The sequence below is a fragment of the Mastigoproctus giganteus genome, chromosome 6 (assembly GCF_048544385.1).
Source record: "Mastigoproctus giganteus isolate SK-2022 chromosome 6, ASM4854438v1, whole genome shotgun sequence".
In the NCBI taxonomy this organism is placed as follows: Eukaryota; Metazoa; Arthropoda; class Arachnida; order Uropygi; family Thelyphonidae; genus Mastigoproctus; species Mastigoproctus giganteus.
In genome coordinates, this window is record NC_143580.1 from 50,132,166 (window position 1) to 50,150,120 (window position 17,955).

Sequence of the window (17,955 nt, forward strand, 5' to 3'; positions counted from 1 at the left end):
AAGTGAATCCGCATTAAGTGGGGCAGATTTATCCATAGAGTACAATGTAGATAATTTAAACTTGTCAACATGACCAGTGTTTCTGGCTGATTTCACAGCACCATTTCTCAATATTAAATGTACTAGAAACATTTAGAGGCTTAAATATAAACATTAAATACATAATTTATGTGATAAAACATAGACTACATGTTCAATAAAATGCAAGAAAGCTTACCTTAAAATTATGGAATCTTATATATACACTGCTTATGTTATTTACAATGAGCAGTTTGCGATATTGGTGATTTTAAATTGATCAGAACCATTAAATCTAGCGTAAATTTGGGCTCAGCTGAATCTTGTGTTTTTTGTATACACTGAGAAGACAGAATTTATGGGATACCTGTTTCATGGGAAAATAAATGCTGTCACCCCACCCACTACTGGATGAACCCACGCTTGGCAGGTATGTAAGTATACCGCATCACTGCATTCACGTAGACAGTAATTTGATGTCAGTATGGATAAACGTTGTGAGTTACCCAACTTTGATAGAGAGAGATGATGGTGGGTGTCCCATGAATGGGTCACTCTATCACGGAGATGGTACAGAAATTGCACTATCCTTGTTCGAAAGTATATAGCATATAGGGAAAATGCCATTTCCAGAATAACATTTCGTCATGGACAGTGCTGTGGGCAGAGAAAGGTGGCAGATGAATGTGGCAATTGACCCGTATCGAATTTCATGTTTCAGCCAACTTGTGCATCTGTCACTGGAGAGTGACAGTGGCACAAATCACAGCCGACTTCAAAGAGGGAGGTGGCAGAGACATCTCCACAAAGACTATCAGGCGATCATTAGCCGCAATAGGTTATGGGAGCCACCAACCCACCAGAGTCGCATTGCTAACACCAAGAGACAGAACCCTTCGCCTCAACTGCAAAAGAACGCTGGCACCGAACCTTGGATGACTGGAGCCAGGTCTCTCTGATGAGTTCTGTTTCCAGCTATTTCGAGTGGATGGGAGGGTGTGTATCTGGCGAAAACAGCACGAAGAAATGCACCCATTATGTCAAGGAACTGTTCATGCAGGTGGAGGGTTGGTAATAGTACGGAGCATGTTCAGCTGGCACATGTTGGGATCTGTGGTATGTCTAGATGTATCTCTGAACGGTCCAGGTCATGTGTCCATTCTTGCAGACCATTTGCATGCCTTCATGGTCATCGTGCCTGCACAGGGCAATGAACACTTCCAGAAGGACTATGCAACTCTTCACAGAGCGGCGCCTCCGTAGCCAGGTGGGCAGGAGCAGCAGTGCATAGCACACGCTTCTTGATTAGACCGGGGTTCGAGCCCGTGACCACCAAATACGAAGGATGCGGAAAAGTCAGGGAATAACCACCGCATATTCCCGGAGCAATATGGCATTAGTTGCTAATGCTCCTAAAAACCAAACAACAACCTCACAGAGCTGGGGTGACTAGAACATGGTTTGAAGAGCATTCCGCAGATGGAATGGCCTCCCTGTTCACTGGACATGAACTCTGTGGAGCATTTTTGGGATGCTGTGGAAAGGTCCATTCGAGCTTTGGATCCTCCAACCAGGACTGCAATGGAATTATGAACAGACGTGCAGCAAGCATGGATGGAAATTTGGTCCTTGAGGCTGTCACAGACATTCTCTCAGATATGCCAGACAATTTGTACTTGCTACCTGGGAGTCAAAAACGTTGATGGAACTGATATTCGGGTGACCCTCAAGACAACTGGACCCAATTTCGGCGAAGTCCGGACGGTCTGTGACAGCAAAATCCTCTGCTTGCACCTTTACGATGGTGGGACTGTTAGTAATCCTGGGTATAACCTGCATGCACAAGTACATGGTGGATGACCACCCAGGTGTGAACCAACGTAAGTAGGGGTCGAGGTGTGGCACCCACACCACATGGAGGAATGCCATCCCTCTATGTTACCAGGCAGTACTAGGTGTTAGATGACTCTCATCAACCGGTGAAATACCACCACTTTGCTTATTGGAGGCTTAAAGTGGTGGAACCCATGTTTAGTCTCTAGAGCTAAGTTCCGATCAACCCTTTCCTATCTCTTCCATCATGCACTATGATTGATGACTTTTGAGGTTATGATGAACGTTGTGGCGAGATCCAATATTCCTTACATTTCGAGGGTACAGCTCTAAAACAGTGTTCGCAGGCCGGCCGCTAGTTAGCACACCGGACGGAACCTATTGGTAACTCTCTAGGAGGCTTCCGGATCAGCTTGTGTATAATCTTGGTACCTGTACTCTGCCATATAGTGACTGGAGGGAGTCGGAGTAGTGTGTATGCGGGGAGCATTGTTGAGGCCACGTTATGTCAAGGATCCAGGTATATTCTTACCACGTGTACGCCATATCCAAAACTTTCATTACTTCATACAGCATGTCCCACCCACTTTTTCTTACTATTGAAAAAAACCATGAATTGTCAAACTAATAGAGCAAGCTTATCTGCGAAAAGATCTAAACCTCCCAAACACATCCTAGTTCATTTCACAAATATACGTGGTCTCAATTCTAATCTCGACAATGTCCATATCCACTTGCAGTCTGCGAAACCCCATGTACTTTTTCTGACAGAATCTCAGTTATCAGTTAATTCAACTACTGCTCATCTCAGATGCCCAAATTATTCGCTGTATGATTCCTTTCGCTTCAAAGGTGGTACTTGTGCATATGTCCGTTCTGATATTCCCTGTCAGAGACTTGGCAATTTGGAATCTCCTCTCTTTGATCTTCTCTGGCTTAAAATCTCTACCTCATTGTGTCAAATTCATCTGTTCTCTCTACCATTCTCCCAACTCCACTAATCACTTGGAGCTCTTTGACTTCCTCTCTTTGCAACTTGACTTTCTCCAGTCCAACATTCCTAACAGTGAGGTAATTTTCCTTGGTGATTTTAATGTTCACAACTCCAGCTGGCTTCCGTTTTCTAGTCACACTAACCCAGCAGGTCGAGATGTTGAGGCTTTTGCAATTACTAATGACCTAGCACAGATTGTTCAGTTACCTACAAGAATACTGGAAAATCCTAATTATATAGCCAATACGCTTGATCTTTTTCTCACAAACAACCCTTCTAAGTACACAGTCGAAGTGAAAGGTCCTTTAGGCACTTTAGATCACAACTTGGTGATTGTCTCTTCTCCAATGGAACCTTTATCTCATGGCTATTCCCAACCTCATGTAGTTTGGCATTACAAGAATGCAAAATGGGATGACCTGTGAGACTTCTTTTCTTCTTTTCCTTGGTCGGATTACTGTTTGAAAACTTCTGATGTCAATGTTTGCTCAGATCGTGTCAGTGAAATTATTCTTGCAGGAACGGAATCCTTTATCCCACACTCCATTTTAAAATCTCGTCCTTTATCTAAACCTTGGTTTTCCAATAAATGTCCTAAGGCTGTTCAAGAGAAGAATGTTGCATATCGTAATTGGCTTGTTTCAAATTCTTCAGTTTCATTTTCTGCCTACACCAAAGCTTGCAACAATTGTAAAGCAGTTATTAATCAGTCCAAACTAGAGTTTGAACAGGCTAAGAGTAGAAAACTTGCTTCTTGCCCTAATGTTAGCCGAGCATTCTGGTCTCTTGCCAAAGCTATTGGCCGCAACTTTTGCCCATCTCTGCTCCCACCTCTGTCCAAACCAGATGGTTCTGTTATCACTTCAGCCAACGATAAAGCTGACCTGCTAGCATCCCATTTTTCTTCCAGCTCATGTATTAATGATCTTGGTAAAACAGCTCCGACCATTCCCAAAACGCTTCCATTTGTCATTTGGATGGGAGGGATTTGTCACCCAAAAGGGTGACAAATCCCTCCCATCCAATTATCATCCCATTGGAATTACTCCTACTCTTTCTAAAGTAATGGAGAAATCAATTAACTGCCAACTCTTAAACTACCTAGAAACCTTCTGTCTGATCAATGATCGCCAGTATGGATTCCGTAAGTGTCGATCCATTGGTGATATTCTGGCTTATGTTACCCATTTATGGACTAATTCAATGGAAAGGTTCGGTGAAACACAAGTAGTTGCTCTTGACATCTCCAAGGCTTTTGATCGTGTTTGGCATAAAGGTCTTCTAAACAAGCTTCATCTTATGGTTTACCAACTGCTTATAGTAACTGGTTATCCAGTTTTCTCTCTGATCGCTCACTGAGGGTGATGGTAGATGGCTCTCTGTCTTCTAACTTCTCCACTAATGCCAGTGTTCCCCAAGGTTCAGTTCTTTCCCCCACTCTTTTCCCCTTGTATATTAATGAACTTCTTCCACTGACTGGAAATCCTTTCCATAGTTTTGCCGATGATAGCACATTGCATTCCACTTTCCATTTTGAGAAAAGTTGTCCTGCTCAATCAGCTTCAACTTCTCCAAAATCTGCTACAAATTCATTAAATGCCGATCTTCAGGTAATTCTCAATCGGGGCAAAGACAATTTAGTTGATTTCGATCTTTCTAAAATTCAGTCTTGTTTTATATCTCGCAAAAAGGATTCTTCTGCTCCTATGCTTATCTTTAGTGACACTCCGATTTCTAGGCAAAATGATATATCTCTTTTGGGGATTACCGTGACTTCTAATCTCTCTTGGCACAAGCACATTACAAATATTGCTTCCTCTGCATCTAAAAAACTTGATTTTCTCTTTCGCTCTCAGCGTTACTTTTCTTCCAAACAGCTGCTCACTCTGTATAAATCGCAAACCCGCCCTGCCATGGAATATTGTTCCCACATCTGGGGAAACCTCTCTCAGGCTTCTTGATTCCATTCAGAAGAGGGCAGTTAGGTTAATTAATGATTCATCTCTAACAGAGTCTCTCCACTCACTTTCTTATAGACGTACTGTTCTTCTGAATTGGCTTCTATAATTCCCGCTCTCTCTCTTTCAAAACAGTCCGAACACATGCCACCACCAGCCAACATCCATTTATTACCCAACTTAAACTCGCAGAACCAACTTTTCATCTTTCTTATTTATTCATTCAACTGCCGTTTTCTGGAACAACCTTCCTTTATACGTATTTCCTGAAAATTGCATTCTACAGAAGTTCAAGTCCAATGTCAACAAATATCTTCTTTCATCTTCACAACCTCCAACCCAAGCACAGTACTAAGTACTATAGGTTCTAATACCTCTCGTGTTTGGGGTTCACATAAAAAAAAAATAATAAAAAAATACCCGTGGAATGCTTTCGTGAACTAGTGGACTCAATGCTTTGCCGTGTGACTGCCCTTATCCGGGCAAAAGTTGGGCCTACCCATTATTAGGTAGGTATCCCATGATTTCTGTTCACTCAGTGTAATGTCCAATTTAATTCCCAATGAAAAGTTTTTCCAATAGTGTTTCACCTTCTTCACATTATTAGGGAATAACTCAAACACAAAATGCACAAGCAATATGTATAATGTGCAGCGTGGAGGTCAACTACCTTTCAGGGCACAATGGATCCTAGAGGGAAATTTTATAAATAACACTTCAATAAATCTGAGCTTATTAGAACAGCAACCCCCCACCGGCACATACTTTTCAATAACACTGCCAGTTGGGATGATTTGTAAAATGTACATTCTTGTAATTCAAAAGAAATGGTGCTGTGGCAGCATCAATATATTTTCCACCTATAGCAATGAATGGCTGTAATATTTGACAGTCACAGACACGTGAAACTTGAGCCAGTACAAACAGCTACTGAAAATTAAACAGAGAAGTTATCAATAGACATGAAAATAACTTTTGGGACAATAAAAACATACCATTAAAAATTTATCCTTGTCATACACTGGATATGTTTTTTTGTTAACATTTCCAGTTTGGCTAGCAATTCAGCTGTTTTATCATTAATTACAATATGGGTTCAAAATTATCTTAAATCAAAGAACATGCTTTTGAAGGCAAGTTCAAATTACAGCTCATTGTAAAAATTAAAATGAAGAACCTTACAGTAAAAAAAAAATAATAAAAATAAATAATGAGTAATTCTTCAGAGGGGATACAGAGAGAGTAGTGTTATCCCAGCGAAAGGTGTGCAAACCTAAGAGAGGATATCAAAATATACAGAGCACTATAGCAAACAAGCATTTAGTGAACTGCACTAAAGCAGGGGACAACTATAACAACTTGCAAAATCAAGTTGTTAGCAAAAACAAACCAAATGATCGCTAACAGTAGGAGCCTCAATATATATTCCAGGAAAAAGCAGAGATGTCAGTTATATAACTCGTCACTGCATTCATCAGTGTTATTGGTAAATACCAGAACTGTGTTATTGGTATTTTTAAGTGTAATTTTACCAAATTAGAGGAAATACCTTAGCATTTTTTTAAAATCCCTTTTGATAGCAATAACTCTATATCTAATAATAATAATAAAAATATATTCTAGAAATATCTATGTTAACAGTTTTCAAAGCATAATTCTATCAGATCTGCTGATGTTCACTGATATCACTATCCATTAGCATTAGCATTAGTAGAGGCATTTGATGCAAGAAAGCAAGCTTATGCAGCATCAGCTAAAAAAATTAAAGTAAAATAAATAAATAAAAAATAACCACTTCCACTTCACCCCTCTGTTCGTTCGAAATACCTGTCCAGCCGAGCCTTAAACTTATTTAGGCTATCAACTTCCACGACAAGGGATGGAAGTCTGTTCCACCTACCAACCACCCGCTGGCTAAAGGCAAATTTCCGCACATCTATCCTACATCTGTCTTTCCTCAATTTGAATTTATGCCCTCTCAGGTGATTATTCTGAGCAAGAGGAAGAATCCCATCAGCATTGAGCATGCTCAAACCATTCATGGCTTTATACACCTCTATCAGATCACCTCGCTGGTGCCTAGTCTCCGGACACCGTAATTTGCAAAACTTAAGCCTTTCTTCGTAAGAGCACCCCTTTGTTCCATTCACTAATCTTGTTGCCCTTCTCTGTACTCGTTCCCGCATCTCTACATCCTCTTGAAATGAGGCCTCCAGACCTGTATACAGTACTCTAGGTGTAGCCTGACCATTGCCTTATACAAGGGAATAATCACCTCTTTATCCCTGCTAGAAAAATTCCTATATATCATTGACAATACACCATGAGCTACTCTTGCAGCCCGTCTGCACTGCTCAGAGAACTTCATATCTGCCTTTCATTCTCTACCACTGTCAGTGTAGTACCACAGAGTTGATACGTTGCTGGGGGGTACTGTTTCCCATATGTAGTACTTTACATTTGTCAATGTTAAACTTCATTTGCCACCTCTCAGCCCATCTGCTCAAACTTTCCAGATCCTGTTGCAGCAGCATAGTGTCAGTAGTGTCCTTGACAACCCTGCCAACCTTTGCATCCTCTGCAAACTTGGACATTAAGCTTGATATACCATCATCAATATCATTTATAAATACAGAGAACAATAAAGGACCCAATACTGAACCCTGAGGGACTCCACTAATAACATTAGTCCACGATGAGCAGTGTCCATTGATTACCACTCTCTGTCTTCTCCCACTCAACCACCCCTTTATCCATAGCAGCAATTTGCCTCCAATGCCACACTGCTCCAATTTGTGCAGCAGTCTTCCTTGTGCAACAGTATCAAAAGCCTTTCTAAGATCCAAGTATATAATATCAAAGTTATTCCCTGCATCCAGTTCTTTTGTGACTGCATCATAGTATCCAATCAAATTGGTCAGGCAAGAGTTCCCCTTAACAAAACCATGCTCTGTCTGAGCTATAACTGAAGTCTTGTCTAGATGATCCTGCAGTGCTTCTTTAACTTTTCTTTTCTTCAACTTCTTTAACATTAATTTTCTGGGAACAGAAGTTAAACTCACAGGTCTATAATTACTTGTGTCAGCCTTTGATCCTCCTTTGTGAATTGGGGTCACATTTGCACATCTCCAGTCCATGGGTACCTCCCCTGAGTCCAAGGAAGCTCTCATAATTATGGCTAAGGGTTTGCTTACTTCCATTGCTGCCTCCTTTAATATAACTGGATAGAGTCCATCCACCCTAGGTGCCTTTCTTGTGTTTATCTTCAACAATTTCTCCTCCACTTTACTCTCAGTTATTACAAGATTCTCTAGCTTACTGCCAGAGTTGAATACACCTCTGGCATTCCCCTTGCTGAATAACTCCTCATGTGTGAATGTCGATGCAAAATATTCATTTAGTTTGTTAGCTACCTGAGCAGGATCATCAACACTTGACCCATCAATATCAAGTGGACCAATCTGATTCATCTCCTCCCTTCTAGAGTTTACATAAGTAAAGAACTCTTTGCTGTTTTTCTTCACATCCTTTGCCAAGGATTTCTCGTAATCTGCCTTCGCCTGCCTAACCTCCTTTTGTAACTTGGTTACAGATCAACTTGTATCTATCATAGGCTTCTGTGTCACGTGTTAATTTGTATGTATCCCATGAATTTTTTTCTCTGCCATATGCCTCATTAGTTCTTCTGACATCCATTTAGGCCTAAACCTTGAACAATATTTCTTAGTTGGTATGTAAAGCCTAGTAGCTTCCAAGATAAGTTCTTTGAATGCTTCCCATTTTGAATTTGCTGTTGGTAACATCATCAGTTGATCCCACTGTATAGAATTTAAATACTGTCTCAGTCCACCGTAGTCGCCTTTACGAAAGCAATACACCTTCCCTTTACCCCTAATGGTAGTTACCTCTTTGAGTAAATCCCACTTCAGAACACTGTGATCACTGCCACCTAGTGGTTCATTTATCTGCAGATTCTTAATGATTATCAGTAGTGAAGAATCACTACTGATAATCAAATCAAGAGTATTACTCCCTCTAATTGCCTCCCGAACATGCTGATGTAGAAAACAATCATCCAATAAATCACACAAAAGCCTTGCTAGTGTGTGAGTGACCAGCCCCCAAATTCCAGTCAATATCTAGGAAATTAAAATCCCCCATAATAAGACTCTCTGATTTACTGGCCCACTCTATTTCTCTGTACAGTTTCTTATTATACTCATCAGAGTCATTAGGCCTATAGCACACTCCTACTCTCAATTTTGATCTCCCAATGTTTATGTCACACCAAACTGACTCCACACTGCACTGTCCAGCGATGTCGACTGGCTTCACTTCCTTGGTTTTTATGTGTTTCTTAACTAATAGCATAACCCCTCCTCCCTTCCTATCCTGTCTAGCCTTTCTGTAGACATTGTACTCCCCAAATTCCAGTTCTGCATTCCTTATATCTGTGTGACACCACGTCTCTGAAATCCCAACAATATCTGCCTTTGATGTTTTGAGCAATACCTCAAATTCATCAAATTTATTTACTAGACTCCTAGCATTGGTGTACACGCAAGTATACATGCACCTGCTCTTCCTCTTAGCCACCCTAACACAACCCATGTGTTTATTTGTACCCCAATGATTTCCAGCAGGCTCTGAAATATCCTGCATCTTATTTTCCAGGCTGCTGCTCATTCCAATAGAAGCAGTGCAAGAATCACTTTCTCCTCTGCCAGTGGCTACTGTTAATCTATTAGTCCTTGTATCCCCCCCAATCTAGCAGTTTTCCGACCCTCCTAACACTGCCTCGATAGCATCAGCAAACATTCTTGCACCCTTTCTATTTAAGTGTATCCCATCCCTGTAGAAGCCGTCTCTCCTGTTAACAAGTACAGACCAGGCTGAAAAAAATTCTACCCCTTGACCTTTGAATGCCTAGAATCATCTAGGCATTCAAAAATGCCTAGATGATTCACAGCATATTCTGCATTTTTTCTTCAAAAAATTAACACTGAGAAGTTCACAGTTATATCCTATTCCCTGAAGGAAAATCATACTATAATGGAGCTCACCCTGCACAGTGTCAACAATTTGGTATAAGTAGTGAAAAATGATTGAAGTAAGAAAGTTTATACAGCATCAGCCACAAGAAGGTAAAAAAAAAAAAAAAAAGACATATCACCTGACCCCCCCTAACAGTTTTTGTAGTACTTCCTTGAATTTATTCAAACTACTCACTTCACAAAGACAGAAGTTTATTCCAACAAAAACTACCCACTGACAGAAAGAAAACTGGTGCATATCTATCCTTCCTCAAATTAAATTTTTCTCTTCGTGTGTGTAGTTTGGGCAAAAGGAAGGATTCCACTAGAGTTGAGCTTATTCAATCTACTTAAAGCATCGAACACCTGAATCATGTGGTGCAATTTGCAGAATTGAAGCCTTTCCTGGTAGAAGCATTCTTTTATTCCCCTCACTAATTTTGTTGCACTTCCCCGCACCGATTACAATAGATCCAACTTCTACAAACAAGGATTCCAGACCTGTATGCAGTACTCTAGATGTGGTTATATGAACCACTGCTTCATACAACAGGATAATCAACTCCTTATTTCTCCTTGCAAAATTCCTGTATATTATTGACAAAACCGAATGTGTTGTCTCCAAGCAGCCTGTTTGCATTGCTCAGAAAACTCCATATCTGACTACACAATGACTCCCAGTTCTTTTCATTCTCCAGTACACTGAGTATGTCACAGCAGTAATCCCAGATTAATGTTTACAAGATTACTGCTACCCATATGCAGTAACTTGCATTTTCTGACGTTAAACTTCAATTGCCACTTTTCAGCTGATCTGCCTAATTTTTCTAGATCTTGTTGCAATAGCATTCTCTGATTACCATCAACCACCATGCCAACCATTGTATCATCTGCAAACTTCAACATTAATATTAATATGCCTTCATCAATATCATTAACAAATAATGAAAACAACAAAAGGTCTAGCACTGAACCCTGTGATACTTCTAATAACAGTAGTTCAAAAAAGCAGTGCCACTGATAACCTATCTTTGCCTTCTACCAATGGATCATCCCTTTATCCACAGCAGTAATAAATACATAAAAGGCTGAGGTTCTAGATGATTTGCTTAGCAGTCATTTTTTACTGTGCATGTTTGGTCTTCTATGTTTCTACTTTTGTGATATACATGATTTATTTTTTGTTTATCCAATTTTATTTTATTTATCATTATTACTATATTATTTCTCCCTGATCGGTTGTTCCACCCTGTGATGGGTACTGGTACCAAGTGCACAGGATGGTTATTATGTTCGGTGTTTAGGATTGCGACTTTCTGGAGTTCCTTGTAGGTGTTCTCTGGAAGACTTATTGCTGCTAGGCTCTTTGTAGGGTTTTTGCCACCATACCAGTGGTTGGCACAGTGATCGGGTTGGTCATTATTTGTTGCATGTGCCACATCTCTTTGATCTCCTGTCTTATATCTGTGTACTTCCTGATATTTTTCTCATGGATTTTCTGGAGGTTACCAGAGTTGGGCACCGCCATGTCCATGTTCATCAGATAGGTAGCCTTTTCCTTCTTGTCGAAAGGAGCTATGTCAGGTCTGTTGTGCAGGATTTTCTTGTCCGGTATTATGGTGCAGTCCCAGTACAGCTTGTGGGTTGGGGTCGCTAGCATGGCCTGGGATTCATACTTGTAATACAGTGCACATTCTTTGATCAACCAGTATTTCCTTGCTAGCTTCTGATGTGTTATCCTGGCTATCTGGTTGTGTCTACGAGAGTATTCCATTTTGGTTATCAATACACATCCTGCAATGATGTTCTGGATCGTTTCTGAGAACAGGTAGCATCATCAATATCTAACATCTATCACTTCGAGCTTCTTGGCAATGTATTTTCTATACTTCCAGGTGCTGATTACTTCATTTTGGATGGCAAGCACGAATCCTCCAATCTCAGGAAAGAGCAACCGCTCACGACCCATGCATCGAAAGCAATTTTATCGATGTGGTCTTGATGGAGTTCATTGTAGTGACTACCATGGAGTGTCTTCTTTGCCCATCTTTCAAGCATTATTTGTTCCATCTGGATGGGAGGGGTCTCCTTGCTTAGGTTGAGTGGAGTGGGGTCACGAGTGGCACTGTGTTTTTCTAGAAATAATCAAGTCCACAATTACTATCTTCTGTTGTTCAATGAGGTCTATCAAGCCCCTTCCACCTTCTTTCCACACTATGGTCAGTTTCTCCACAGCTGACTTCAGGTAGCGTTGGAACTCTTGGTCATTACTGTCCTTGTCTTTATCATGATATCATTCAGTTTATTAGTCCAACCTGTGATCCCGAAGGAGTATGTATGTTAACACTGAAACTGTATAGTTTTATGGCTTTTACTGTATTCTCTTCATTCAGCTTTGCTTTGAGCAGCCTTGATCTCCTCTTGCTCTAACTGCTGAGCCAGCATCATCCCCAGGTATTCGTAGTTTTCTTCCCTATCATGGTTTTCATCTCTTTACCAGTCTGCAGATGGTAATTTCAGCTGACTAATTTCCCCTGATGGAACCCGTGAGTCTTGCATTTGTCTATTCCAAATTCCATCCTGACATCATTCCTGAATTCTTCAGTGATCTGGAGTAGCTGCTGGAGTTGGGAGAGGAGAAGTATGCTCTGGTTAAGAAGCAGAAAGATTCCAAAACAGTACAACCAGCAGATAGAGGCTGCCAGTCAGTCTAATGTGACAAGCACTGGGAAAACAAAAATGAGAATGGAATATATTATGGGCCAGCAAAACAGAATGTTTATCATGGAAGAATTTTAGTCATCCAGCATCGTCTCATGCAGGACAGTCAAATAAACAATGTAAAAATTTTTTTTCCTACATTAACTCACGAGTGACTCCTTCAAAACAGCTAACTATATTAGTTAAACACCATTTATTGTTAAAAACCCATGCTTTGTTCCTTCAGGATACCCTTTAAATTTCTTTTCATTGTTTCCATGATTTTCCCTACCACTGACCAATATGTAGTAACTAACTTTATTCTGTGACCAATCTGTAATTACTAACTTCACTCTCAGAACTGACTTTATGGATTTTTGATCAGTTTGTACCTCTCCAATCCAAAGGAATCTTCAGAGTCCAAAGAATTCCTCATAATTAATCTACCTCCACCCCAGAGGGTTATCTGCCTTTAGGTTCAAAAAGTTTTCTAACAGAATAGCTTCTATAATTCTAATCTCTCTAGTTACATACTACCCAGCTTCACTTGCAGTTTCTTCACTCTGTGAAGGGTATTTCACCTGTAAAGATCCACATCAATCACCTGTTAAATTCATCAGCAACATCTGCTGGTTACCAACCGTCGATATCAATTACATAATGGCCCTATCTGATTTTTTTTGGTTTTCATTGCATTCACATATATGAAATTGCCTTGTCCCTATCGCTGATATTTGTTTTTTATCTAGTTATTTCTCATAATCAACCTTTGCAGCCTAAACCTTTCTGTTACTATTACGGATCACCTAACTGTTGTATACTTCAGTACTTTTCAGTGCACTGTAACTTTCTCATGACATCTTTTTCTGCTCTAAATCTTGCCAGTTCATTCATTCATTTCGTGTTGCTATTATCTTCCTAATGGTATAAATGCATTTGTGGTTTCTGTGACTACTACTTCAAAAAGGTATTCCATAATGCCTGCATTTGTCTTCTCTGTGCGTTAAAGAAAGTACTAGGGACAAGAACATTCTACACCTCTTCATTCACCAGAAATCTGCCAAGATAATAGAGAGCATGTAATGTCTCTGTTAATCTCCGTCCCTGAAATTATAATTTATTACTTTGGATTTAATAACTGTGACCCCCCTCCCACTCTCTCTTCACCGTCCAACTCACGAGTGAGTAGTACTGTTAAGTCCTGTGATGTTATCCGTTTGAGAATGAAGAGGTCTAGAATGTTCTTTCCCCTAGTACTTTCCTTAACATGCTGATGAAAATATCATTGAACCAGATGATTCAAAAATATTGTCCATCATGGGTAGGTCCCCTATCACTTGTTCCAATAAATAAGGGACAAATTAAAATTACCCATAACAAGGCATTCATAGTTGCTGGACCAGCCCATCTGCATACTATACTCTGTAGTCTGCTGGTGTGTAGCATAGCCAATGTCATTTTCTCTATGCTCCCAATTATATTATACCACACAGATTCTATGGTAGCATGCTTAAATTCCATAATTAGGAATTCTTTTGTTATACTCAAGCTGCTTTTGACAAGAAGCATTACACCCCCATCCTGCCTATCTTTCCTGAACACATTATATCCATTAGGGAAACTCATCTTCTATTTCCGGGTGACACCAATTTTCTGTTAATTTTATAACGTCACTGATTATATATTAAGGATTCCTTATGTGCTGTGATGTAATGACTAGATCGTAGATATAGCTTAGCTTAATTTTCAGCACTCACCTCATAGTAAACTGCTTAGTTTGTTGAAAGTTTCACCACGTACATAGTTGCTATGAAATTTTAACAACTTAAAGAAATTATAAATTTAAAAATTACTAAATTATGAGCTTTAAAAATTTTCCTAGGAAAGGAAAGTGCACTTTCCATTCTATGGTTGTCTAATTAGAAATTATGTATTAAAAAAAATTAAAGTGAGATAAACAGCTAATAGCCGCGCACGAGCGACTTTCGAAATTGTCTTCAGTTAGCTATAGTGGGAAGAGAAGAGTGCGCGAAGTATGTTACATATTGGTTAAGTTCTTGAAATGCATTTCAGTGCACATGGGAACTTTATACGTGCTAAATTCCAAATAGGGGAGGAGTTGGTTGCAATCTTTTTGTTTAATATGTTGAACGATGTGTGGCACTTGAACCACTCAATGATGAGGGCTTCATTTTGAAGAATTTTATAACTGGATTTTAGTTTAACTACTGTAATAGCTGAATCGATGAGTGAGTTATGATTATAAGATTGAACATGTTGTGTTAGTTCTGTACTCGATAAGTTAGATTTGAAGCTATTAAAGTGGTAGTATGCATGTGTCTTAGAAATTTTTGAAGTCCCAAATTTTCTGTTGTACTGCCATGTAACATGCTTGACAATCTGATTGACATATAATCAAATATATAATGTTATTATAATCCTGTGTCCCATATTCATATGTTGTCTTGTATGAATTAAATTTAGAACTTAATTTATTATAAGATGTAAATATTAATTTGATATCTGTATTTTTAAAAACCTGTTGAAGTTGTCTAGCATATTGTTGATGGTATGGGAGGGCGATAAGGGGTTTGTGTATATTATTCATGTGGTTATTAATTTTGCTAGGGTTATTAGTACTATTATGGACTTTAGTAATGGTTTCATTTATTAGTTATAATGGATATTTCCTGTCGATAAAATTTTTGGTGAGGTATTGCAATTCTACGGATAGGTCTGTTTGTGTGTGACTACATTTGATAGCATTATATATCTCATTATAGAGAACTGCTTTTTTGATGTATAGAGGATGGTGAGAGTAGTAATGCAAAAACTTAACCTATGTGTGTTCTTTCTGTATATTTTGGTGTCTAAAATTGTACGGATTTTGTATATAGTGAGATTTAGAAAATTAATTTTATTATCGGTTTCTACTTCTAGTGTAAATTGGAGTCTCTCATGGGTTGTATTAAATGTGTTAAATAAAGTGTCGATAATGGTTTTGTTGCCCATTAAAAGGACGTCGTCCGTGTATCTCATATACAATTTCATACCTGGGGGGAAAGGGTGAAGTATTTTTTCTTCAATAGAAGCGAGGTAGATTTCAGATAAAGGGGCAGAGATACTGAGGACCATAGGGAGGCCAAAAATTTGTTCATAGGTGTTATTTTGAAATTTAAATTGCTTGGCATTAAGTAACAGTGATGTGAGCTCTAAAATGTTATTAATGTTTAAGTCAGTACGTTTTGTCAAAGTGTCATCTTTAATTAATAGTTCTTTAAGAGCCAATAGCATGGTTTCGATGTGCACGTTTGTATATAGGGAGACAACATCGAAGGACGTGAAGGACCAAGAAATGGGATACACTCACCAGATGATACAATTTGTATCATCTGGAAAGTGAGATAAACAGCTATTAGCTGTTTATCTCACTTTAATTTATTTTAATACATAATTTCTAATTGGACAACCACAGAATGGAAGGTGCACTTTCCTTTCTTAGGCAAATTTTTAAAGTTCATAATTTGGACAAATGGTCTGGATAGCCCACCCCAAATGCTGTATAACCTTGCTTCCTACATCATTTTGTCACAATTAATACTAAAAAAGATCATCACATGAACAAGAATTGCAATTCTGCACAGTATAAATCATTTATAACCAGTGGTTGCAGTTAGAAGGGTAAAAATTACCCACCTTATGTTATTAAATGTATGCCAGGAAATTGAATAGTGTTGATATTTACATTGCTGCAAATGGAGTACATGCTAAACTATATTGTTTGGGGGGGGGGGATAAGTTTGTCTACTGAAATTTAACTTGCTTTTCATTGCATCTTTAAAAGTTTCTGAAAAATCATTTGAAATTAATTTCTGAAAGTGAAAAGACCTTTTTGAATTACACTGTATTATTAAAATTTATTTTTGATTAACATACTACAATGCTATTTAAGGAGAACAGTAAACCCACAACCCCACCTAGATTTTGTAATTTCATTGTTGTGTTGGTGAAGTACCAATTTCTGAATCAAAAGACTCTTCAGAATTCCACCTTTCAAAGAAACCTCAGTTACACAATGCTAGCGAAAATATTTTATTATAGTTTGCTTAGTTTAATATGATAACAACATTAAACATTCACTATACAACAGGTATTTGAATGGATAATAATTTTCTAAATATTGCTAGTAAATTTTAAAACCAATTATAAACTTTAAAAGCAAATAGTGTTATGCTAACACCATTAAACAGATATCATATTGAAAAGGATATGATTAAAATAAAAGATAACTTTATCTAGCAATAATTATATAATAACAACTAGGAAAACTATATCTAGAATTAGCACTTATACAAACATATGGATCTTCATATGAAAACATAAGAAGTCTTTAAAAATCCTAGCTAAAATCCTGTTTTAATCAGTCTCGCCATATAATCTAATATTTGGAATTAAATATTATTAATATCCTCCTATGTAACTATTCAGCTATTTTCTTTATTCAGTAACACACAACAGTGTAGCCTTATTTGCATGTTATTATGCATGTAGAAAACAAAAATTATCTCTAATAGCAGAAAAATTATGCTCAACTGCTGAATTAAAAGCTCAGCTTATGTGGTTAAGCAATAAATTTATTTTCATTAGCAAACCATATATATATATATAAACAACACTAATTCTTGAGGCAAACAATAAAGAATACTTCATGAAGTTTCTATAGCATTATTCTATAACGTCATATCATTCGGCTAAGATTCACTTTTGAAGGACACAATGCTCATCTGAACATGTAGATCATTCCAAATCTATTCCTTCTCCTTTACTTTTCTAACAAAGATGTTAGATATAACAAATCACAACTTTACACATTCAACATAAAATCATTATGCAATGCTGGTATAAAATTCTCAGGTCATAGCCAGCTGATGATGCTAGGTTAAAAATTTCAGAAAACATGCAGATGGATAAATATGTATGCTGGTCAGCAGCCAATCTTACTATAACTAAGCCACCAATCTACTTAAAACTGAACCCTTAAGAAAATAATCATTAGTTAATCATAGCATTCATCACCAGATATTTTTGGCCTTGATTTTTTTTTTTTTTTTTTCCAATTAGGGAATGCCACCTTAATTGTCATTGCACTTCCCTTGATAGGGACTATGAATGGTAAGGCAACACTGAGGCAACAGTGATTAAACCTCTGCAAGTTTAATGTTGCTGGATTTATCACAGTATGGAAATTTTATACTAGAAAGGAGGGCAGAGTATTTAAATATGATTAATTCGAGAGCTCAAATTATTTGTCTTTTTTATTCATGCTGTGTGAGCAAATGTCAAAAGAGACATTTTTACATTTTACAGTTAATTTTTTCTCTTAATCTGGTTATGCATTCAAATATTACGGATCAAAGTT

At 38.2% G+C, this 17,955-nt stretch overlaps 1 protein-coding gene across 4 annotated transcripts in view; it reads right to left on the reverse strand.

The window, feature by feature from the left end:
• The window catches only part of LOC150084234 (fragile X messenger ribonucleoprotein 1 homolog B-like), a 497,644-nt gene that overhangs the window by 166,121 nt on the left and 313,568 nt on the right, over window positions 1–17,955 (reverse strand). The window lies entirely within an intron of this gene.